Below are 26,219 nucleotides of genomic sequence, written 5' to 3' on the forward strand. Positions count from 1 at the left end.
ATCTCCATCTCCAGTTTCTGCTCCTGCATCTCTCTGCACTCCCTGTGGGCAGCCCACAGCTCTTACCTCTTCCTCTACACAGAATGAGAATTTGGAAAAAAATCAGCCACAAAATTCCGGTTTTAGGGATGGTTCAAGGCAACAGGCACAATTTTGCTGTGTTTAAAATGGGTTAAATAATGTGAAAGTGATCCCCATTTCACAACACTTAAAGGCATGAATTTAACATACCGCCATTACTTGCAGATTATTGATGTTGCTGAGAAATTTCCTATTTGCTCCGATGGGTCCATGTCTCACACAAAGATACCAGGGCTACATACAAGAGGCATATATATCTCATCTCTTCCGTCTATTCATCTCTTGCAACACACTGAGCGAAAGTCTCCATTATCCAGAATTTTATATGGCCCTTTATTTCCATATGAAGTCACTTTAAACTGCTACTTAATGTGAATAGCAGCGACTTTGGTTCCTCTGACCTTCAGAAAGGTAAAAATCATTGCAATAAGTAACTAAAGGATCACACTTTCACTCAGTCTCTTTGTGGTTGCCAGCAAAGCTCATCTGGCATTTAATTAGTGACCATAAAAATAATTTGTTCCTTTAATAAAGGAAAAACAAACAAACAAGCAAAACAAAGCCCAGGAACCTTCTCTGGCTCTCTGTGCTGCAGGGGATGTGTGTGTTATATTCTCCTAATCATGGGTAAGAAGTAAGCTTTAAGATGTGCAATGAGATTCATGAGTGCCAGAGAAATTCATATATGAATCTCCTCTTTAATGGGAGCCTAGGTTAACAGGGGACATGGTATAGTCTATGAGATCTGCAAGTCTCTAGCAACACTAAGAGGTGGCTGGCAGCAGACTGGTTTAATTACGCTCTTCAATATAACAATTTGACATGAAAGGATGGTTGGTAACTGTGACTGTTAGCTAGTGAGATGGCAAGTTCCCAAGTCTTTGTGGGATAGACAAAATCACCTGTGAAAATGAGAGGAAAAAATGGAGAACATCAGGAAAAACTGAAGATGTCAGACTCTATCTCCATGGAGTCTGTGATTTTAAGTATCTAGTGGAGTTGTTAATTCTATTTCATGTTAATGAGCTCCCATATTGCTTATATTAACTTACAGAAGTAGCACAACAATGCCTGCAGTCCAGTAAGACATTACACACACAGGAGTGTAGCAAATCATTTCCCATCATCATCAGTTCACCTCAGACTGAAACAACACAACCTGAGGAAAGGCAATAAACCATTGTCTGTGTCTCTCTGGGCACAAGAACAGTGTTGCTGACGCAGACAGATTTCATTTAGACATTAGAAAAAGGCTTTCTTAGCAGAAGGCCAGTGCCTGAGTTTGGGCAAGTCATGCAATTCCCATCATGAGAATAGGCACATCTCTGTAATGGGTTGGCTAGGCCTAAATGATCTTGCCTGCACAAGCTCTCTTCCAGCCTAATATTCCATTTTTCAGTCTACAAAATATTTTCAGTTTATTGGGATGTCTTTGCTTCCTATTTTCCCTTAAGAAGCAGTTGGGAAGCTGTCTGTCCACTCAGCAGAAAGCTTTCTGTTCAAATCCATTGAACGTATGAGCTGGTTCCCACCCATTTTGACTAAGACTCTCAAAGAATGGCTGGGTAAGTTGAAATCCTGAGATTACCTGTTCCCAGTGGTGTTTTTGGATATGGAAAGCATGCTTCTCCACTTAGGGAATGAGAAACTTTCATGTATTTCACATATACTGCTGAAAAAGCCATCCGAGGGAAACAACTGTGATGTTTATGATTGGGTGATGCTTATGATCAATGATAATTGGGGTGGTGCTCAGAGCAGCAAACCCAAGATGAAAGATTTCATATCACATTACCAACCATGCAACCCAAACACGCCAGCAGAATTAACAGAAACCCTTTGGAAACTCATAGAATTCAATTATTTTGGCTAAATTACCACATCCATAGCAAATTACAGGCTGTCTATTGGAAAATATCTCCTCTCAATCTTGCCATTTTTTGTTCTTCAGTTCTGTTTATCTTCCCAGCATTTTCCCCTCCTGGCAAAGGCCCAGTGTTTTTTGGGAAGGACTAAAGATAGGCTTTTGATCCACAGAATGCTATTTAGTGGTTGGACAAGGTTGCAATTAGACAGTGTGGTCTTCTGTTCCTCTGCAGGCCCGTGATATCAAGCTTGCGGTGTGACCCAAAATACTATATTCAGATACAAACCCTGCCAGACCAAAGCTGCACAGAAAATATGACGAGTGTTTAGAGCAGAATAAGGGTCATGCAGTCACAGGCTATCAAAAGCTGCTTCTTATCTGGATTGCCTTCAAGGGGTTTGGAGAGGGATAGAGGAATCCACTGACTTTAAACACCAAATGGATGAGCTTCACATCATCTGTTGCAGATCTTCTTTCTGTCAAATGGCGCACAAGGAGCCCCAGGGAGAGAAAAGTGCGAGGGCCCAAACTTAGCACTGCACTGCCTGACGACACCAGCTTGGACTTCAAAAGCAACATTCTCATGCAGAAATCAGAGGGGCTTCAAAACACTCCAGCTTTTCCAAATAGTGTCAAGAGGCAAGAGATGGAGCCAGGCTTTCTCTCCAGTATTTTAAGCGTGGGTTTAAGTACACGTTCCCTTTCTTGTTTTTTGGGGGCATTTGAGATTCAATTTTCAAGCATGCTTCATCCTGCAGGAGGTCTGTAAGGGCAGAGGATGCTCAGCATCACACTTCACATTCGCTGATGGAAATCATCAGTCTCCCTGTGCAAAACTGGGATATCTGAGAGTAAATGCTGTGCCACTGAGTGTCTGTGCTGTGAGTGCTTTTCTGAGTTGTGAATCAACACATCTGGCAGTGCAGCAATGCCTAGCCATTTCCCAGTTTTTAACATGTTTATCACCACATCAGCCCTTTGAAATATGGGATTACAGGTGGGAATTTGAAACACAAAAATCTTGGATCAGGTTTAAAAAAGATTAGGAAGGCTTAGGTATATTATCTGCAGATTAAAAAATCTAGTTTCACAACTGTGACCCAAGATGACTGTGGAGGAGCTGGGACTTTTCATCCCAAACCCCTCTCTAAAGGCACAGCACTGTTCCTGCCTTTAAAACACTTTTTCTTAATTTGAAATCATCCCCTTTAAGGCACATCCATAATCAAATTAAATGGAGTTTTCCAATATTGCTGCTAAACTCTCCTTAAAGCACATGGCACTACAGTGCCTGTCTCTCACTGCATATGGAAAAGTCTGTAGAAAACCTGACAAATTAAACTAGAACCACTGAATTACTTCAGCAACATTTAAACACAGTTACATTACACATTGAGAGACTGCTCCTTTTGTTTCTTTTTTTCTTCATTAGTAAATAGGTTTTCCAACATCCTAACAGGGTTCCCTATAAACCAGCATCACTACATTTCACCGTGTAAAGCAAGGAAGAAAGGAATCGATCAAAGCTGTAAAGAAAGACAAACTTTTGAATCCGTACTCTGTGCAGGCTCTATAATTTCTTGACGGCCACTGGTTTGTCTTCAGGCATACAGGAGGGATGAATGTACCCCATAGAAAAGTTTCAGTTCAATCGGTTCAGCTTTCAAAGCCAGATGAAATCCGAAAAAGTTTAATTTACCCCAGGGAATTTGGGAGGAGAGAGATTCTCACCCATGTCAGTGATTTTGCATTAACCTCCAGGTCAGGCCAAGGTTGTATGATGAGCATTAATTAACAAAATTCATTATTTAATTAACAAAATTAATGCTTTGAAACTTAAAATATTTGCAAATTCACCCCCTATAATTACTTTCATTCATTGCTATTTATCTAGGTCTGGAGTCAGCCTGTAGCAGCTCTCATTTCCCGCAGAGGGAACAGCCAGGGGAGACAACCCCGTCACTCTCTGGAGGTGTTTAGATGGGAGCCGGGCTCCTCCAGAAATCTGGCTCCAATTACGAGCACTCCATGCTTTGAAAATCTGACCCTCGCACCCAGTGTCGGCTAGACATTTTACAAACAAGTCTGATGATAATGGCGTAGTTATACAGGCAAAGTGCTCCCAGTGAAGACGCAGCCCAGGCTTGGGGTTTTGCCAGTGCAGCATTTTGGGGATGGGCTCGCACCTTGTTGTGCTGCCAGCAAGTGTTTGTGAGTGGGGCTCTGCCACCGGGCAAAGCCAAAGTGCCCAAATTCACCATCACACCTACAGAAATGTGCCATCAGAAAAACTCTGCTGTGAAATAAAACCTCAGGTTTCCCAGATTGCACTGGGAGAAAATGAGACATTCAGATTCATTGCTTATTTTTCAAAAAATCAAGATATTTTACTTAACCTTTCTTAAGGAAATGTTAATTTTTTTCTGATTCTTCTCCTGTCTGAATTGTTTTCAATTTCATATTTTCATCTGATAAACTATCGCACTCAAAATACCTCATTTAACTCATAGTATTTTCATCTCGTGCTTGCCAAAGGCTGCCCAGCCTTTGTCATCATCCCAATGGACGGCCTAAAGAAAAACACATCACCTCCTTCCAGCTCTGTTCTGTTGCTGGTTAAAGGGGAAAGTGATGCTGACATGCTTCGTAAGTGCTTGGAGATTAAAATGCTCACACTCCTGATAGACGGAGAGAGTCTATGGGTGTATACATGGGAGCTAATAAAGCTTTCAGTACGGCACTCTGCCACCCTGTACCTATGACACTGGTAAAAATATCCACTGATGTACTTTACAGTGCTGTTTCCCATACCCATCCCTCTACCTCTCAAGCCCTCGTGACCATGAAATAATTGAAATGTGCATGACTGGTACATATATAAGTCCAGCAGCAACAGAGAATTAATCTGAACAATGACATCTACTAAATGCTCATCCCAGCACCAGCTCAAATTGGCCATTTCACTCTTCCTTCTCTCTGGCTGTGCAGTGGGACACAACGGCAAATTTGGAGAAGAGTCCAACCTTCTCTCAGTCATATGGTCTAATTTTTGAGTGGTTCTGTGTGGAGCCAAGAGTTGGACTTGCCGATCTTTATGGGTCCCTTCCAACCCAGGATATTCTATGATTCTATGATTCCTTCACAGTGTGAGCATGGCTACGCTTTAGGGAGAACCAGAAAAGAGGAACAGAAAGCTTGGCTCCTCATGGTGCTGCAAGGCAGGGGCAAGAGAACACCAGGACTGGGTGACTGTTGCATAGACTCAGTGGAAGACATGGCCATTAAAGGCAGTAGCAAATGTGACAGTCACCTGAATATGCATCACTTCCTCTGATGGATAAAACTGTGAAAGCTATGCTTCTTCTTTGGGTTTTAATGAAGGACTCCCAGACACAGCACTTGTGAGATGGGCCTGCACTTGCTCTTGCCATCAGCGAAGCTCACAGATAAACCTGGTTATATGTTCACATGCACCAACACCACCTCTGGGTGCCATCCTCTAGTGGTCCTTGGCACCTGAGCTGTTCCTGCATCTGCCATTGCTCAGGGCTGTCCATACTGCACCTGGGGCCCCTGAACCCCCTCTCTAAGATCTTTGTGTGTCAAGCATTTCAGTGGAAAGTACAAGAAACCCTCTAGTGGACAATTAGAGGGAGTGGGTTTAGCTTCCAAAGAGGGAATATTTTTATTGCTGATTGGATTTAATGCCAGTCTGACCTGGCAAAGACTATTCTTCTATAGGGAAACCCCTAGCTCCTTTTATTTGGCATGTTTTTCTACTGGTTTTGGTCATACCTCAAGCCAGCACTCTGAACTCGGCAAGAATTCTGTTCTCACAGGTGTTGGAGGCTTTGCCATGGGTAGAGAGGGCCAAGACATAGCACAGTGCCTGCACCCCTGTGGCAATGCAGGACATGAAGAGGCTGGAGCTGCTCTTTGTAACTGCAAGCAGAGCACTGGATTTTAGAGGTAGTCAGGCATGTAACTACCTAAGTGCCTAAGATTTCCCCTCAACATCCTTGTAAATCCTGAAAGTCTTTGGGTAGTTTAAGCTCCTCTATAGCTCATTAGGCATTAGGTAAGAGCCTTTCAAGGGTCCCTGGGTAAAGTGCTGTCTCTCTGAGTCCAGTGGTAAGCTGAATAGGGTAAGGATTTCATCATATTAAGTTTTTAGGGTTGCAAGTCCAGATTTTTCTGGACCTTTGTATTCCTGAGGATTTTATTATTATTATTATTTATTTTGGCTAAGCAGGATATCTGTTCTGATGTGTGAGTCTATTGCTCAAGTATGACCTCAGAGAACTGTCATTGAATATCACCAAAGCTTGGCCCTCTGTCCCTGTACAGGGATGCTGCACAGAGCCGCTCTCGCTTGGACCTTGCAGGGAATAAAATGTGCACATCTGTGGTCAGCTCAGTTTTAATTTGGGCTACCTGGGCTGATTGCTCAGCTTCTCAGACAACTGCACACCCAGTTCATGGTGAGTTCCACTTTGTTGGTTGCTTTTTTTTTCCCAATTTTCTCCCTCATCCCACTGGGAGGTGGAGTGAGCCAACAACTGTGTGGTGCTGAGCTGCTGCAGGGTTAAACCACAACAGGTGACATGCAGAACTGTGCCCTCCACACACCCACCTGAAACCTGATCTGAAAAACACAGCTGGGAGCACTCCCTTCGAAAGGACACCTTTCCCCCTCTGGCCTTGAGGCCCATCCTTTGTGCAGCCACTGAACCCCTTGTCAGGAGTCACGAAACACAAGCTCCATTCCTTCCTTTAGCTTAGAGAAAATGAATATTCATTTTCCCATCTCGAGGTGCAGTGTGGAGGGTGACAAGGGCTCATTTCAGCTCTTCTGGATACAACTGCTCTAGTGTGGAGGAGAGCCTTCAAACTGCATGGTGCTGGAGAGAGCAGACACGGTATGGTACACACCTCTGTTTTCTGATGGCTGAGGCTCCTCTAGAGGAAGTAAGGCATATTTTTTCCTATTTGAGTTTGTTCCTGAATTTTGTTCTATTCCTATTTAAAGCAAATATATAGGTTAGTTCAAGTAGGTGCAGCAGTCGCTGCGCTGCAGCAAACTTCAACAGGGATCTCTCAGTTTCTCACTGGTGTGAAGGTGGAGAGTGAGCTGCCATGGCTCAGTGAGAGCCTTAGAAAGGATGCTTGTCAAGTATAAAATAATGTTAACAAATTAAAGCAATTAAATTTAGGATGTGGTATGTTAGAAGAGGAAGAAAAATGCAGTCCCTGGCATCATGTTGGGGTGCGTTTGTCACCAAATGTCTGGGGAGATCCCAACAGATAGAGGGACCTTTCACTGGTTGCAGAAAATGAAACTTTCATAGTCATCCTAGGTTATAAATGGGACTGTTGTTGATTTTCTTCACGTGAAGGTTGTCTGCTCCCCCAGCAAAACATTAACAGTCCCAGAGAAAAATTCACACAAGCAGATTTTCTCCCCATTGAGTTCCCCCTTTCAGACGCAGCCACGTTTGCTCCCAGCTCGGACTGCAGCTCAGCCATCAAAGTACCTTTTGTGCTTCTCTCCAAAATAGTTTATTCTTCTCTGGCAAACAACATCATTTAGCACTAGCTGGAGGAGCTGAATGGGCTCAAGTTAGGAAAACCAGATGTATTTGAATCATCAGTCAAAATTAGAGGCCAGCACTTGATCTATGGCAAGGTAATGAAAAGAGTCACTCATACATTAATAGGGCCGAGCCATAGGAGTGCCGCAAATCACGGAGTGGGATATTGTATGAATGTGTCAATGTTACTGATATCCAGGGGCCCGTTACCGAAACACTCACTGATGAAAGACTGTGTGTGCACGCAAAAACAAGCCTATAAAGTCCTGCTCATTGCATGAAAACAAAAACAAGATCTCAAAAGGCTGCACAGCGCTGAAACAGCAATCTCCTGTTACTCTTTTTGCTGTCACTGAAGCAAGACACTGGACTTGAGAGACTTTTTAAAATTATTTTCCTAAATGTTTTTTTTTTTAAGACTTAACAGCCTACCTCCAAGGTCATGCCATGAGAAGTGATGACTCAGATGCCATCAGTGGGTTTAACACCCTGTCCTGTTCTGCCGTTATTTATTGCTGGTTTTAAAGCGGGGCCTCAGTGCATGAAGCTTTGTACAAACACACAGTGAGGACAGCTGAGGCTGAGGGCTCACAGTTGTTAAAAACAGGCTGCAAACTCTGCCCTGTGCATTACCAGTGGTGTGCACAGCATCTCTAGGATGAATGCCAGAGTATCTCCCTGAAGTCTTGGGAGATGTTGCCTTCAGATGCCAAGATAGCCCCAGAATCGGTCATCGAGGATGCTGGTGAGAGAGGATGCATTTAAGGTAGAGATCTGTGGGAGTGCATGGAGCCATTAACCTGAGCCATCTCTGACCTCTGGAGACTATGAACATGCATGTCTGGGGCAGACAGGATCAGACACAGCCTTGTATTTGCGCGACGGTTTGTTTTGAGCTACAGTGCTTTTTGTTCTGAAGTTTGCTGTCTCTGGTCTGAATGTTATTACTGGTGGTCTTGAAGGACATGTTCAGGGTCACGCTGAACTTTACGGGTAAATATTAGGAATAAAACTCAGAGCTGCTCATCCCTATCTAGATGCCAGGGCCAACGGGTTCTGGAAGATGCACGTGACCCCTAATAAGCATCACCTTCATGATATTCTCATTGCATTTGAATGGCCTTCTGGTGAATAGATAAGAAAATGTGTAGAATCAGATCTGCAGCTAGCACCATCAGGAAAACCAGCTTCTTTTGACTTGATTTAGCTGTCAAAATTTGACACCAGTCTACAACAACTGAGGATTCAGCCCTCTATTCTTGGCAAGTGATCTATAATGAAAGAATGTGGATACACTTAAGCAGCTTGCTCTTTTTTATTTTAAGACCATGATTCGTTCCAGACTGGTAATTAAGTTTAGTTCTTTCAGTGATAGGAACTGTTCTGACAGCTGCAAATCATAATAATATGCATTTGTATACATTTGTGTATGCATGCTTGCACATTTTTGTTCTTGTGAACAGCCAGTGTTTGCATGGTCAGAAAAACCTATTTGTAGGCAGCAACATCTCCACCTATGATGCTAGTTGGTTCAGCCCCAGATTACCCAGACACAAACTCTAAATTAAATGGTTACTTCTTCTGATGTGGCCATGAAGTGTGCACTGCTCTGTGCATCATGGGGCTGTCCCAGTGCACTGGGACCACTCTCTTTGGTGAAGATGTACACTGGGGAAAGAGAGAGTTATTAGCAGCTGAGTAATACAATCCAAATCTTGCCAGGAGTGGTGGCAGATAGCTGAGTGAAAGTAGATACAGTGCACAAGGCAGTGTATCCTGCTGGGACACCAGCTAACTGGGATCCCATTCTCCATGGAGGCAAGGAAAAGGCTGGGAGCAGCTCCCCAGATAGAAGTAGTGCTAACCCTGATGTGAAGACACAGCCAAGAGAACTCACCCCGCTTCTCAAACGTGCGTTTGCAAGGCATTTGAATGGCAATCACAAGTAGAAATACCATCAAAATGTTGTTTTAGTTCTGGAAATCCAGTGTAATTCAAAGCCGTTTTTATGAGCTGCCAGATCTGTTTTCATTGATGAAAATTAAGGTTTCCCAAAAACCAAATGGCGGAGTGTTAGCCTGCCAGTTGCAGCTCTCTTAGGTGGCGGCACTGGTTGCTGAGTCTACTATCTGGGCATGCAGCATGGATTCTCCACAGCTTCACGTTTGGCTCCTGTGGCTGATGGCCACGTTCTTGAACCCCACATAACCCGGACTCCTGGTCTGCAATAGATCTGTATGATAAAATCCAGCCTCACTGGGATTTATTTTCATCCCTCTAATGAAAGTGTTTTGATTCATTTTGCAGCATGGTTTAGAGAGCAGGAAATTTAAAACCAGCTTTATGTGTGGTAGGCTTGAATGCAGAAATGTGCTTTCAGCCCACCCAATGGGGTACAGGCTGGTGTGTGATAGAAAAGGAGGTCTGTGGGCTTCAGAAACACTTTCCTCACTATACCACCAATTCACTCCTTAAAGACCAGTGAGCTATTTACAGTACCTCTTCCTGAGTGTGAGTGAAGGTCTGTCAAGCAAGGAGGATGTATAGGAACTGGGTCTTCGAAGGGCTGTCAGTTATCACATTGGACATGGATGTGGGTGCTGGTGCTAAGCTGATGGAGAGCTATGCCCATGCATCCCAGCTGACAAACAAGGGCAATTGCCAATCTGGGCATTATTTTCTGAACTTGTTCTACTAGACCTAAAGGTGAACAAAGAACAGCCAGCAAAAAGAGGCAGGTATGCCCATGACTTGTTGGTTACAAACACAAGAAATAGGAGAGTGCAGTACAAATCCCTGCTCTGCATCAGCCATAGAAAGGGTGTGAATCTAAACCTAGAACTGTGGAAACCACTAGGCTTTTTAGTATAAAGCAAAGGGTGAGATGACACTGCATGGAGCAGATCCTCCTGCCTGTGCTGCAGTGAGAAAAGCTCTTTATAGGCTGAAAGGACTTGCCCCTGTGGATTGCAGGTGGTGTCAGGCATCTCCCTCTGGCCCAGAAATGAGCACTTCATGGCCCTTGTTTTAAGGTGCCCTCAGTGCCCTGGGACAAGCACATCCCTTAGTTCATTATGGACACGGGGTAAAGGTTCCATGAGAGTATCTTACTCTCCCACACCTTCACCAGCATCTCCTTGCCAGTTGTCACCCCTGACAAATGTGAAATAGCTTTTGAAATCTTGTTTTTTCTCTCTCAGAGAATCGGCTGAGTTTGGACAGCTTAGAAAGCTAACAGGAATACTGGTTTTAATTTTAGGGGAGAAAGAACAACTCTTGCAAGCTTGAGTTTATTTTTCAGCTTCCAAGACAGTGACCACATCCTCCCTGGTTTACTGCTTCTCCTTATCTGACAGACATGGTCATGCTGCAGGGATAAAAGATACTTCCAACGCAAATGTCCCGCGTGTTTATTGGGAACAGCTACATCCCTACCCAACGTGTTTCTTAAAACATTTTAAGAGTTTCTTTGATGGCTAGTATAGGGGTTGTATTCCTTAATTCTTCTGAGAAAAAATGACCTTTAAGCCTCCAGTTTTGAAAGCTGTTCCAAACCATGGAGCCCTGAGTGCCAAAACCTTTTCACATTCAAATCTCTTTCAGGCAGAACAGGGAGAGGAGACCAGAGTTAGTGCACTCAAATGACCTCATTTGCCACATCAGAGCACAGAGCATTTATTCTATAAAGAGCATCAGTATGTGTGCAGAATCCAGGATGTCTTGTTAGCCAGTTGCTGCAATATTACTACTAATAATCCAGCTTTTATATGGTATGGTTTGGCTGGGAGCAAAGGTATAAATTCTGCAACACACAAAATTTTGAGGTCCCGATCAGTAAAGCCACTTTAGCACATATGTAGGTTCAAGTACGTAAGTATGGCAATCATCAGAGCTTTCCACACACACACAGAATAAAAAAAGTTTTCCAGTGGAAAAGGAACTGTGAGATGTTTGGGGGGTGAAGGGTATTTATTTTTCTGAACTAATTTATTTGTGAAAGTTCTGCTGTTTGAGGAAGATGCCAAGTAATCCTTCATAATTCAAATACTTACTTTGAAAGCAAAATGTTTAGATTCGGCTCACTTTCCGTGGCAAACGGTGGCAGTTTCAGATCCTTTCCTTTGTATCCCCATTCTCTTTTATGGGCTTGGCCAAGCTTTATCTCCCAGAACACAACTGTTTTCTCACATCATGAGAGAAGACTGTGGCGTATCACTGGAAAGAGAATCTAAGCTAGTCTGGTTGACTGAGGCAAATGTGTGTATAAGGAACTTAAATGACAGTTCTTTCAGGGTAGCACATTAGCATTTCCAACATCAAAAAAGAGGAAAAACCGTCTTCAGCTGTACAGAAATTTGCCCTTTACTGAGAAAAGCATAAATTTTTCTGCAAAGGATACTAATGAAAGCAATGCTTCTTTCATTTATGTTAAAGCACTCCAGAGATAGCATTTATGCAGAATTTCTGAAGAAGTGAATTCTGAAGAAAGCCAAATTGGGCCAAAGAAGAAGGATTATGTCTGGATAAGGCCATCAGAGCTGAAAACAGTTGATTTTTACAATAAGCATCAAGCAGTGGCTTCGCCTTGCAAAATCACCCTTATAGAGCAGTAGGCCCTCATAAAATAATGCATTATACTTTGGGACCATAAATGTTCATGTCGAAGACTGTAGCACATACCAGTGCAGGACTATTACATCTAGCTGTGCATTCACCTACCAGTTTCAAGGAATAGGGCACATGATGAATAAATTGATATCTGCATGGGACGTACTATGAGAGCTATTATGGTTACAGATACTTCACATTCAGTTAAATGCTGGTAGCCTGCTTGGTTCTGGCCAGGATTCTATAACAGAGACAGTGTCGTCTCCCAGGACTTGCACTGTACATGTCAATCCTTGGAAAGGCAGGATGTAGCTGCGGAGGGATTTGTTTGGAATTTTTCTAATTATTCAAGGCTTAACTCATCCCTTATTCAACGTTTGTTGCTTCATAAAGCATTTTACTCACCAGCAGAGCTCACTTCAGTGCAGAGCTCCTAGAAGGTTCAAGTCACCTCAGCTTCCCTGAAACATAGACCTAGGGTATTTAATGCCCCTACCTCTTACCCACAGCTGCCCAGAGGTTTCTGTGGGACCCTGTAATTGGTGAATGTGCACAGCAGTGACACTGGTGGTGAGGAGACCTCAAAGTCCACAAATGAGCAATAATAGCAGTGCCTTATGGGGCTGCTTAAAAGCTAAAAGCTCTGTCTAAATGTCAATCACTTCTTTGCTTGGCCATGAGAAACTTCAGTGATAGAAAAGCACTAGGAAAAATGGGGAGATAGGCTAGTGGGTCTCAACTGGACTGAGTACAGGCAGGAACACAGAATCATAGAATCATTAAGGTTGGAAAAGACCACTAAGATCATCTAGTCCAACCATCAACTCATCAATACCATGCCTACTAATCCATGTCCCTGAGTTCCATAACTACCCTTTTCTAGAAAATTTCCAGGAACAGTGACTCCACCACCTCCCTGGACAGCATATTCTAATACCTCACCATTCTTTCTGAGAACAAATTTCTCCTAATAACCAATCTGAACCTTCCCTGATGCAACTTGAGACCATTGCCTCTGGTCCTAGAAGCTCATATCCCTCAGTCAGCCTCAAAGAAGGAACAATGAAAATGACAAACAGTTCCTGTAGGGCCGAATGAAAGCCTGATTTCCCCTCAGTGTTGATGCAGGATTTCCACTGCATTTGAGAACTTAGGATAGTTTGCCTCTGTTTCTACCAGTCCTGTGATTCAGGACTTACCATGTAGGGGTCATATTAAAATTAAAGCACTAACGGTTTGCAAAACTGATAGGCTGAGTGAATATTATTTTAAGGGAAGAAAACATTGCTTGAAAAAATTTTCCTCTAATATAACAGCATTTCAGTCCCAAGGCACAGCTGTAACATGCACGGCATTGTCCACCATGATACCCCAGCCAGCATGTCTGACGGGGCCAGAAGGATGTGGTTCAGCTCTGCCAAGTGGATAGGGCAGCAGTTTTGCTTTTTGTTTTGTTTCGTTTTGTGTGTGTGTGTTTGTTTCATGGTGGGGAAAACACGAAGAAGTAGGTATCAATATTTGGAGTCTGCTGCCCTGTAAGCGGATGCACTGTTCCAGTTCTTTTGCCAAGGAGCAGATTTTACAGCAAGAGAATGAATTTTCTAGAAGAGCTGATGTTTATCCCAAGCAATACGATACTCAGCCCTTTCTTCTAATAGTCCAGGATGCCTTATCTGACCCCAAACTCCCAGCCAATGGGGACAGAGGAGACAATGCCGTCTTTTCCTGGTTACATCTTACTTTGCTCTAAGCTTTCTCTTATTACGCGATTCGTTAATCTTTGCACATCTCTGTACTGTAACAATTGTGCTGGCACAAAGCACTTGATTTAATCATGCTGTGAAACACAGATGCACATAATAGAAGTTCTTCAATCCCGTCAGCAACACGAGCATGATGGGAACAGCAGGCAGAGTCCCTTGGACTGACCCAGGGTTGTCTCCTTCCCCCCTTAGAGATTGCTGGGATATGTGAAAAAAAAAAATACAGAACACAGGACTCAAACCACTCTACACCTCATTCCCATGGTGTACAATGATTGTAACAACCAGCTCTTTCAGAGTGCTACCACTAAAATAACCTCCCCCCCTTCACATCTGCTGGCACTGAGTGCAGTGTGTTCCAGGTATCGCTGATAGCCGGGTGACGTCTCAGCCCTCAGTGAGGAAACACTGGGCTCTTTTTTCTTTCCATCAGGACTGCTGAAAGTTTGTTTTGTTGTTGTTATCACTTTTTGCTAAGCAACACAAGGAGACAAACAGAGGGGCTCTGGGGAGAAGTGCAAGCACCAAGTGCCTTCCTCCTCTCCTGCTTGGAGACATGGTGGGTGGGGTCAAGGGCACTTACGATCATAGAATCATTAAGATTGGAAAGGACCACTAAGATCATCCAATCCAACTGTAGATCCATCAACTTGTGAGGGACAAGCTGCAGGACCACATCCATCACTGCCTTGCTGCGTGGCTGACATGTGCTGAAGAGGTACTGGGGCCATGGGAATGGGAGGTGAGGGGACACCAGGATAGGAATATCTATGGCAGTGGCATGATGACTCTCCCCTCACTGACTGCCACCATCCTGTCTGGGGTAGTGCAGCAGCCCTATCTTCCTTTCTTTGTATAGGGAGAACTGATTTTGGCTCCCAAGTGCATCAGGCTGGATCCAGGCCTTGGAATTCAGTTCAGCACTTTGGCAAGTGCCTGGTTTTGAGTAGGTGCTCAAGACCCTGCAACATTCATGGCACTTCAGTGTGTGTCCAAAAGTGAGTGCACACTTTAGGGTTTTGCTAGACCAAAGCAAATGCATCTTAATTTGTTAGGTTTCAATCTAAGATGCCAAAATGTCTGGGTCAGCAGATGGGAAAAATGTCCAGAAAAGCCAGATTCATATACTTTGTGTGAAGTAATTCAGCTGAGGAACCTAATTACCATGACATCAGCACTATTTGAGATTCAAGCACTACATGGGCATCCCTTCCCATGGCAGGGGTTTGGAACTTGGTGATCTTTAAGTCTCTTCCAACCTAAGCCATTCTATCATTCTATGGTTCTATGAAAGCCCCATTATTGGGAGCAGAGAGCTATGAACCTGAGATGCTCTCAGGAAAGAGGCTGAGCTTTTTCTCTTGCTCCCTGCCAGAGAAAGCACTCTCAGAAGAAAAAGTGGTATTTTTCTAATTTCCTTTATGAATCTGCTGTCTCAGCCTCATCTGGGACCATCCTCAAGGTCCTGTTTGCGACTGTCTCTGACCACTAATGAAGCCTGGATGATAAACAGGAAGGGGAAAAAAAGCAAAAAAAAAAAAAAATGGGGAATAAATGATTAACATTTGAGTACATAAACAGAATGTCAATGAAAAATGCCATTTGTTTCTCATTTTTTGCTTCTGGAATTAATTTCAATGTAATACATGTTCAGCCATGAATTTAGTTCTACAACAGTTAGTAGCCTGATGATAAGGATCTTCAGTGTTATCCAGGGGTTTGATCTGTGCAAGCTTATTTATGGATATTTTACTCAGAAGCAACATGATACCGTAAAAGAACTAAATACTATCTGTTTTTAATTCAAAGGAGACGTATCTTGGACCAAACTTATTTACAGAGGAGGGAGATAAAAGACGCCATTAGGGATTTCTTTATGCTATCAAGGACAAAACAAGTAGAGAGTCAGAATAGGGAGGAGAAAAACAATTAACAATGGGAAAGAAATGCATTTTCTCTGTACTACTCTAGGGTGTCCTAGTTTAGCAAGGTGTGTGCTGGATGTTTAGGAACAATTTCAGAGTTTAAATGTTGGCACAGACCTTACTGCCCTCTGAAGGCATCAGCCATGGAGATTGGATGCTCTTTGCAAAGATCCTATAGTTCAGGCTGATATAGTGTTCGCTTCTCGTGAGTTTAACTTCTGGTTAAGCTCTCAGAGCTGTTGTATACAGGAGATAATTCACCACTGGAAAGGCATTGCAGAGGTGCCTTTTTGCCTTCAACCACTCCAAGAGGAGCTCAGATTTGATTTCTTTTTTCATTTTTCTTTAGCAAGAGTGAAAACAAAACAGACCACCATGACCTAGTGGAAATCTCACAGCATACCCTGCTCCCCTGTTTCCTAGGTGGGAATTCCCTTTAGGACTGGATTAGGCTAAATTAGATTATGCTCTACAGACAATGGTGTCCGTAAGCTGTGGAAAAAAGATGTCAGGGCAAATCTCTTCTCAGACCCACCAACATTATTCTGGAGCAGCCCTGTGAAATGAGTCCCCTAAAACAGCGCTCCTTTTGTGGATAGGCATTGGTGTAGCAGATCAGCAGCAGAATGTGTGTATTTACTATTAACTGAAATAAACCTGTGCCCACACACCTACATCTATACCAAGTGAAAAAGAAGTGAAAGTTGTATACCAATTGGCATCTACCCTCTGTTGAGAAGCCAAAGAGCAAAGCTGCAGGGCAAATGAACATTTTGAGCAAAGAACTAAATGCAGCCATCCCTCAACAAGATTCTCCCCAGCCTTTCAAGTCTCAGCACTCACCAGAGAGCTCAACATTTTGCACGAAGCAAGGAGGTAAATTAAGCTCTCACCAGATTGGAGCTGGCATAATGCATGAATTTGCAGTTGCAAATTCACCTACAACCCAGCAGGTGTAATGAAGAAGCATTTCCAGCTCCCTTCTTTAAAGGGTTCTGTTGAGTTTGGTGACGCTGTAGCATCTCCAAACACCCATTAGCAGAGAGTTTCCATGTGCGTGCACGTGCATGTGCTGTGAGCATCAAATCTTCTTTCCAAGGCTTATTAGATAATTACAAAAAGCATGAAGCTTTGTAGACTTTACTGAATTAAAGCTTCTTTCTTTTTTTTTTTTTTTTTTTTCTCTTCCTTAAAGCATAGCTGTGGTTTTAATAATTTATTGTTTCATGTTAAGATACTCATGAAGTATCTAGGCTGGTTTTTATGACTTAAGCCATTTATACACGTTCCTCCACTTTAAATCTTCCTCTCCCTAACAAATGACACTCCTGAGCAGGCCTGGGCTACCAGATTAAGCAGCTTAAAACCATGGTCTTTAGCAGTGCCTTGAGTAGAAAATCCCACTTGATTTAAACACTTTCAGTTGCCCAGTCATAACTGTTAGTATAAGAGTAGTTACTTTAGACTAACTCTTTAAAACAAGATGCCCTTATTAAGGCATTTGGAAGTCAGTATCGTCTTTTCTGTTCTCTTCCAGGTTTTGCACAGCTGAATCATGACCTATATTACGTCACCAAGCCTTGAATTTGATGTAAGCCAGGGTGAAATCTGGCTTATCGCTTGTATTATAAACAAGGTCTGACAGCATTTTTCTCCTTCCAACATGGGATGATGTCACTGTATTGTGGATATATTGTTCATATCAGAGGCTTTTGCGAAGAAACTTCAAGTCCAAGAAACTACAAGGCAAAATCTGTGGTCATCAAAACTCTCCAGTTGGGCAGTGCCAGCAAAGCACACCAGTAAAATAATGAGAGGACTATCACTATCACCACCACAATGAAAACAATATTTAGTGGAAAACTTCAAGAATACTCTTGGATTCTTTTATTACTTAAAAAAAAATCAAGTCAACAAATCTTTTGCAGTGCTATTTATCCTAGACCAAATGAGATTCACACACAATATATTTTTATTAACAGATTCTGAATTTTAGTTGCCTCTAGAATAATGATGAGATATCTAATACTTTGGTGGCAAAACAAACGGGGGGGAAGAATGGCACAAGCAATGTGGCAAAGTCTTTTTCACTCCTTTTTCTGAGAAGGAAAGAGGTAAACAGACCATAGAGGAGACATGAGCATGTTTCTGCAAACCCAGAGGACATACACCTGAAACTCTACAGATTCAAAAGCACAATGAGTAGCATGTTTCCAGAGACTTCCAATAAAACATTTGCACAGTTACAGTTCAGAAGTTTGGATCAAGCTAACTAAGTCATAGTCAAGGGTGCTTAGCAGGGTGTGCAGCATGGGCAAGTTATATTCTGCCAGTGTTCAGAGACTGTTAAAGCAAACAGTGGCAAACACATTAGCCATCAATGAGGGGACATGACATCAATGTCTATGTACAGGATTTAGCTCACCTACAGGCTTATAGCTCTGTATATCATTGGAGGCACGCGGGGAAATGGAGGGAAACTCAAGATAGACAATCTTCTGATCTTCCCCAGGTAGTCAGCACAGCACTCTTGAAGAAGGATAACAATAAAAATGTATGTCCTAATCCTATGCGGTTATACTTCTAGTTGTTTTTCCAAGGGAGGCTGTCCCAGTGATCTCTGCTTTACCTCAGTTATTGCAGATTGTGATCATGTGGGCTGTTCCCAACCACTGGTGTAGCATTGGGCAGAGGGAAAGGGGGCCCATTCAAGGAGCAGCATAAGGGCTGCTACCAGCCCAGTGCCTCCTCTCCAGGTTGTTGTTGAACATTCTGAGCTTCTCTAAGCAGCCCTACCACTGCTCTCCCTGACACAGGATGTTCTCCCAGTTTGGACATTTCCACCATGATGGCACTCATTAACACATTAATAGAAAATACTGCACTTTGGCAAAGAAACCGTGACTTTTTTTTCATCACTATTTACTCTGAAACATGTGCTCTGGCAAGTACATACTCTTTATTTCTGTGAAATCCAGAAGATAAATGAGTATGTCTAATACTGAGCACAGTTTAGAAATATGGTCCAGTCTACCCTCTGATGCAAGACTGAACCATTTTTAAACCTTGGCTAGAGATGCTATATTATCAAATATACATACACAAAGGTCATTAAAGTTCAGTCTGATTTTTTTACTCCTTCTTAGCAGTTATTTTATGTTGGTGCTTGAAAAAATTTATTGCTTTATGCTCCAATTATATTTACATTTGAGCATAGAATTTCAGCACAGTCCAGCCATAGGCATTTTTTCAAAACACTTATTTCTTGGAAAATCTCCACACACTTTCCGTTGTGATCAAGGGACACTTATCTTAAACCACTTAGGAGCTGACATGACTGACGGTACGGTAGGTCACTCTGACCACGTAAAGAATAGTTAGCCAGGAAGAACAAAGGGGAGGATAACGACTCTGTCTTCAGGACTTCTGACATGCCGACCCCAAAAGCTGTGACTGTATAATCTGTCCTTCAGCATATTTACATTCCTGAAAATATAGGCAGTTTAAGATATGTTTCAAGCAATTTGTTGTAATTAATAAAAAGAAAATCTTTTAGAGGGTCTGCTGTGATAATTCCTTTTTTTTTTTCATCTTTCATTTTCTTTTTTCTTTTTTTTTTTTTTAATTTCAGAATTGTGGATGTTGACATTGAGACAGAAACAAGACTTTATTGGGAATGCCAGTGGTTCAAAGATGAAAAGGCCTCAAGAGGCTTTTTGTTATCAAATTCCACTTACCCTCCCCGTTGTAACTTTCATCAGAGCTGAAGGGATGCTGCCAAAATCTGACTTCACTTCAGAAAGTGCCAGGATACGCTGCTGGAGTTGCAACAGAAGAAAGACAGTTGGAAGGAGACAAACATTCAGGTTATGGCCTGGGAGAAGGGAAGAGGCTGGAGGAGAAAGAAAATGGTTTTGTGTTGCTTCCCAAACCTTCTCCAAAGTTGCTAGGCAGGTGGGGGAGATGGGGCCAGCCCCATCTGGTCCACTTTTTCCAACAATCTCTTTTCACATCACTTTTCCTGCCATGTGGGAAAATGGGAAAAATTCCCAACAAATCACTGCAAAGTCTGCCCTGTGTTTCCTGGCAGCTCCCTCCTCTTCTTCAAAGTAGCCAAGAACCTACAGCCCAACAGCAGCTGAGCAGGTAGTACCATTCTCCCTGCATCTTGGAGGTGGACAACACTCACTTTGCTTTGCCCCATTTTTACCCCAGTGATTATGTGAAGAAATTTTCAGAACAAAGGACCATTCTTTGCATTTGTTTGACAAGTGTGCAGAGCAGTGAGAATCCTCAAATCCATATTCGTCCGTGGCCACAATAATGAGGCTAATAATATCTGCATGACCATCATACAAGCCAACAGATACAGGACGGACAAGAAGGCTTTGTTACCTCCTCCTTCTTGAGTACTGAGAGCAGACCCTTCAGAATATCTGGTTTTCCAGGTGCAGATGCTCACCATTATCTCAAAGATCAGCTGACTTTCTGATCTCCACTTAGGTTTTGCCCAAAAGGAGCATCCCAGCTTACTAATCATTTCAGGAAATTGTACCTTATTGTGTTGGTTCATCAGTTTTCCCTGATTGTGCAATGGAAATAAAACTGCTTACTCCACCATGATTTCTCAAAAATACTTTCAGTGTCTCCAGCAAAAGCTATTTGTGTACAAAGCATTATTAATATTGTGAAATGATGAAAAATCAACATGTGCCAGCTGTTACCACATAAACGTCTGTCCTTGGGCTCCTTTGTACTTGATAGGTCTCCCAAATTAAAGGCAAGGTGAATTCAGAGGGCAGTCATTACAGAATAACACACGGATAAAGGCTCATTTTTGAGTACAGAGAGCCATTTTAGATTAGTCCAGCAGAAAATACTGTTAACCAGAAGTAATGTCCACACGTAGAGTTACTCAGAGGCAGATGTTTCTGGAACAACTATTCCTTCAGCATTACTCCAGAATAACTTCTTGTCCACCAGAAGTCCTCGTTTAATGTGAGACACTACAGTGCAGAGTATCCTGCAATCTGCTATCTTGAAGGCGTCAGTCCAGTAGTGAGCACTGCACTGTTCCATTTCATTGAAAATACATTATTTTACTCTATTGAAAAACTATAGGCAATTTCATTAAGAGATTATTTGCTTCTGTTTGGATTTGTTAATAGAGAAAGAATCAAAGTGCATCTTGCCTTGAGTCCTCCTTCAGAGGTGACCAGGAGCAGAAGCCAGAAGAATAAGCCTCAAATGAGCATACTGCTCCCTGTAGTGTGTGCATGAAGGTCTTGCTGGCCTTAGCTCAGGGACTTTCTGATACCTTTGGGTTGCATTTATATCTTTACATTTACCTGCTCTTGAAGGAATTTTTCTTCACAGCTTTGTCTAAACATATTCTAATGAATTTATATTTTTTCACATAACACCCTGTGGAGGTGAGTTCCACAATTAGGCCAATTGTGGTGGGAAAAACTACTAGATTTGTTGTGCCTTACCACATCTCCATGATCATTTCATTTCACAGAGTCATTAAGGTTGGAAAAGACCTCTAAAATCATCAAGACCAACCACCAACCCATCCCCACCATGCCCACTAACCTCAATGCTACATCTCCATGTTTCTTGAACACGTCTAGGGATGGTGACTCCACCGCTTCCCTGGACAGCCTGTTTCACTGCATTAATACTCTTTGTGAGAATAAATTTTTCCTCATATCCAACCCAATCCAGCATCCAATTTCCAATATCCAGCCTGCCCAAGTTCTGCTCTGACACAGACCTACCTGAAATCGCTGGGAATCTTCTACTGCACTTCAAAGCAAGCTCTTACCTGCTAACAGCATTTTTCCCACTGACTGCATGGAATTAGCTGTACAATTTGTGAAGGAACATAAATCATATTTAAGGCATATCTGGTGCACCAAGTGGGTTCCTATGCCACGCTTCCCTGCTCCCTGATACAAGATTTACATGCTACTTCATATTTCAGTACCTGACAGACCAGGCTTTTTTATGGCAGCAACCAGAGATAGACAAAAATCTTTTGTTCAGCACTTATCTTCTTCGCCCTTGCTCTCTCTCCACCCCTCTCTCTTGCTGGAGATAAGTTCACAGCTAATCATGAGAGATGTCAGATAAACTTACTGTGAATTGAAATCCTGAAAGGCTAAAAGGAGCTCTGTTGTTCCTTTCTCAAGCAGGTATTGTATTTATACAGCCAAGCGAACAGGCGATGTGAAAAAGATAATTCCCTCAAAACTTGGCCCATAAACTCCCTCGAGAAAGATAAATGATATTTTCTTTTCTTCTCTTTTTTTTTTCTCCCTCTTCATGTACAGCCAGCAAAATGCCCCTCATGCAATGCACCTATTATGATCTTACCTCCCTGGATTTGCAAATGTTCAGATTTAGGTCTGCATGGTTCATCTTAAATACAAGCCTTGCTTTAACTCTGATGGAGTAACTCACTTTGGGAGTGAAATCAATCCCCATGTTTTGTATAATGACTAGGCTGCTATTAGGGGCACAAACATGTTACTAATGTGTCACTAATCAATCTTTCTCTAAACAGCCTCTCTCCACTGAAAGTGATGAGATTTCATATCATTGTTTGGGGTAAAACAGTAATCTTTGGTTAATTAGTAATATGTGTGCATTTTCTCCTTTGAGCAGGGAGGAATTATTTAAACAGGAGACAGCAGGGTGAAGGACAGCCCTGCCCCATGGCAATCTGGAGGTACTCACCATCTCAGAAACAGCACAGAGCAAAGTGTGGAAAAGTAGAAACACGGGGGTAAAAGCAAAACTCACACCAGATTTGCATTTGCCCTGAGCTGGCATTTGCTCCAGCTTTGAAGCAGAAAATCGTAGAATCATCTGAGTTGGAAGGAACCCTTAAAAGTCATCTAGTCCAGCTCTCCGAAATCACACTGCCACAGTGTCCAGCTCCACGGCTTTGCATGTTACCTTGTCATTTCTTTCAGCCCTTGTCTGCCTTTCAGCAGCCACTTATTTTGTGATGCCAAACTCCTGTAAGCCTTACTAAAGTCAAAGCAAGTTCCTCTGGCATAAAATGATGCCAAGTCTCTCAGCTGCAGACAAGGATTCAGACACGTATTGATTTTAAATTGCCCTTATCTCAGTACTTCTCCAAGTGTTGGATAAGGCTGCAGGCTGTCCTCTGAGGGTAGATGGAGATACCACCTGGCCAAATACCATCCCTGGATTGCACTGCAAGATCAAAGTGAACAGCAGGACTGAAAACATAAATATGGTGATATTAAGGAATGTGAGGAAAGACTGCTGAGATCAGATCTCTGCCTGCAGTGAGAATGAAGCCTCAGACATACGGTTTTTCAGTCAGGCACTCACTAGCTCCATGAGCAGGGACTGCATGGGCTGAGCATGGTCTCCTCCTTCAGAGCTGCCCCATGATGCTCTGGAAGCATCAGTTTCAATTCCTATGAGCCACCAGCAGTAACCACCACTTAGGTGTGTTATCACACTATGGCACTTTATTTAGGATGTCACTGCAGCCCAGCAAGAGAGCAGGATATAAATGGGATGTCTATTTTTGATCTCGCTGGAAAATCCCCTGTGACTGCACAGGCTTACTTTCCCTGGATGACACAGTGTGATGGACAGATATTCCAATTGGATTGGAATATAGCCAGATACCGGTTGCTTGCAAATTATCTTCAGCAGCTGATTAAGATGTGCAGAGCATCTGCCCGTTCCACTGAAGCCAACGTGCATAAGAGGCTCTGGGCAGCCCCTTGGGAGCAGATCTTCCTCCTCCTCCCCTTCCTCTCCAGGTGTAAACCTCAACTGATTGACCCTGGCACAAATTTGCCCTCAGATTTGAAGCACTGACTGGTTTCTCATCAAGCATTACTCATTAAAACAGTCCCTTCTTATTCTGACCACACTCGAGACGTGCAGCTAGCACACAGCAAGGGATCCTATTTATAAGATGTTGTGTCATATGGCTAATTTTAAAATGGCATTTGTCAGCGAAAGCAGTAATTTTTTCAACATGCTCACACAGGGCTCCTGAGCAAATAGCCCTGAAAATTACAGGCTTATAAACCTCACTTTAACTCAAGCAACTTGACAATGTTCACAGCAGAACTATTCGGGGGCCGGCTATTTAAACACAACGAGCAGTTCATTATCGCTTGTGTTTTCCTGCTAAGCTTTCACTCCTTTGTCAGCCCACTCCAAGCCCCGGATTGAGACATTCACAAACCTGCCAGGTCACTCCTGCTTATCTTTCCCATGACACCCCGTCTCCCGACGCGCCCAGGGCCATGTCCGTGCATCCCCACACAATGCCATTCTTCTGGCTGAGCGGAGGCATTTCCCCCGTGCCTCCGTCCGGGGCCTGCACAGACAGCGTGACAGATGTGGGCTGCCTTTCCCAAGCAGAAAGGCGATGGAGGCTATGGGCTGAATGCTAAATGCACCCTATAGCAAATATAAAAACAGACCAAACATGCTTACGGAGATTTATACCAATGCTCGCTCTCTCTGGCTGGTCAAAGGTTCAGGCGCTCATAATAGTTTCCCAAGGCACGTTGACTGTGACAGATTTTAAAGAAGAGACTCCTGAGGGAGTTCAAGGCGTAAATTGAATTACAGTATGCTTGGCCTGTGGTTGCTAGGGAGATCTCAGAGCCAGAGAGAGAGTTCCTGGTGATTTTTCACTGTTGTTTGAAGGCTGTGAAATTAAGGCTTTGTGTGGCACTCACCAAGACAAGGCTGTGGTTGGCGTTCACCATTGACATCAAGCCGGATTGGCCCAGAGGGGGCAAATTTTTATGAAACAGATATGACAAAGCAGCATTTTGATCAAGTCATCGCCCTCTTTTAAAATGGCCACGCTTGCTTTTCTTTGCCCTGAGTGATGGACGTTCCTATTTAACCACTTTCAGAGGCCTGAACCTCAGCCTGGGAGCCCCAGCTTTGGGAACGGTGTGGAGTGAGACAAGAGCTTCGCAGCTAATCCCTTTACTACCGGCATGGGTGGAAGCAAATTCCCAGCACTGAATCCACCAGACTCTAAGAGAATTCAAGTCAGAGGCCGTGCTTTGCAGCCAGAGCCTAATTTCAGTTCATTACATGGACTTCTGCAGGGCCTGGGAGGAATGGATTTCAGCTCTTTGGGGCAGAGGGGAGTTCTCAAAGAGAACAGGGATTTTTTCCTCCAAGGGAACCAGTGCCCTAGTGATGGGAAATGGATCTTTTGAGAGAAGATCATATAAAGCAACCTGCAATTCCTCTCTCCCAATAGTACACAGCCACAGGATCTGTGCTTAGATAAGCCATCATCAAGCTATGCTGTAACTTTTGTCTGTTGACAACAGCGTTATTGAGGACCAGCTTTAGCCAGAGGCAAACCAGGCAGTGGCCAAATGTGGCCCAGGGCAGCCCGACCCACATTTTCCTTCCACCAGTGATATGTTGCTGAAAACGTCCCAGGTGTCCAGGAGGTACACTACTGAATCTTGGTAGAATCATATAACCACCAAGGCTAAAAAAGACCACTCAGATCATCCAGTCCAACCATCCACCTATCACCAACATTTCTCACTAAACCATATCCTTCAGTACAGTATCTACACATTTCTTGAACACTTCCAGGGACAGTGACTCCACCACCTTCATGGGCAGCCCATTCCAGTGCATGACCACTCTTCCGGAGAAGTTTTTCCTAACATCCAACCAGAATCTCCCCTGGTGCAACTTGAGGCCATTCACTCTAGTCCTGTCACTAGTTACATGGGAGAAGAGGCCAAGTCCCATCTCGTCACAACCTCCCTTTGGGTAGTTGTAGAGAGTGATAAGGTCTCCCCTGAGCCTCCTTTTCTTCAATCCCAGTTCCCTCAGGCTCTTCTCATGAGACTTGTGCTCCAAATCCCTCACCATCTTTGTTGCCCTTCTCTGAACATACTCCAGGGCCTCAATGTCTTTCTTGTCATGAGAGGTGCAAAACTGAACATTGTACTCGAGGTGTGGCCTCACCAGAGTTGAGTACAGGGGGATGATCACTTCCCTGCTCCTGCTGGCCACACTATTTCTGATACAAGCCAGGATGCCATTGGCCTTCTTGGCCACCTTGGCACACTGCTGGCTCATGTTCAGTCTAGCATCAATCAACATCCCCAGGTCCATTTCCTCTACACAGTCTTCCAGCCACTCTGCCCCAAGCCTGTAGCGTTGCTTGGGGTTATTGTGGCCCAAGTGTAGGACCTGGCACTTGGTTTTGTTGAACCTCATCCCATTGGCTTCAGCCCAGCTATCCAGCCTGTCCAGCTCCCTCTGTAGGGCCTTCCTACCCCCAGGGCAGATGAATACTTCCTCCCAGCTTGGTGTTATCTGCAAACTT

At 43.4% G+C, this 26,219-nt stretch overlaps 1 long non-coding RNA gene across 1 annotated transcript; it reads left to right on the forward strand.

Moving 5' to 3' along the window:
• Positions 1–6,571: 6,571 nt before the first annotated feature.
• On the forward strand, positions 6,572–20,464 carry LOC101749199. The gene is made up of 3 exons (XR_210660.5): positions 6,572–6,867; positions 17,373–17,471; positions 19,467–20,464. It is a non-coding gene; the product is annotated as an uncharacterized LOC101749199 (long non-coding RNA).
• Positions 20,465–26,219: the final 5,755 nt, after the last annotated feature.

The sequence above is a fragment of the Gallus gallus genome, chromosome 4 (genome assembly GCF_016699485.2).
Source record: "Gallus gallus isolate bGalGal1 chromosome 4, bGalGal1.mat.broiler.GRCg7b, whole genome shotgun sequence".
Taxonomy (NCBI): Eukaryota; Metazoa; Chordata; class Aves; order Galliformes; family Phasianidae; genus Gallus; species Gallus gallus.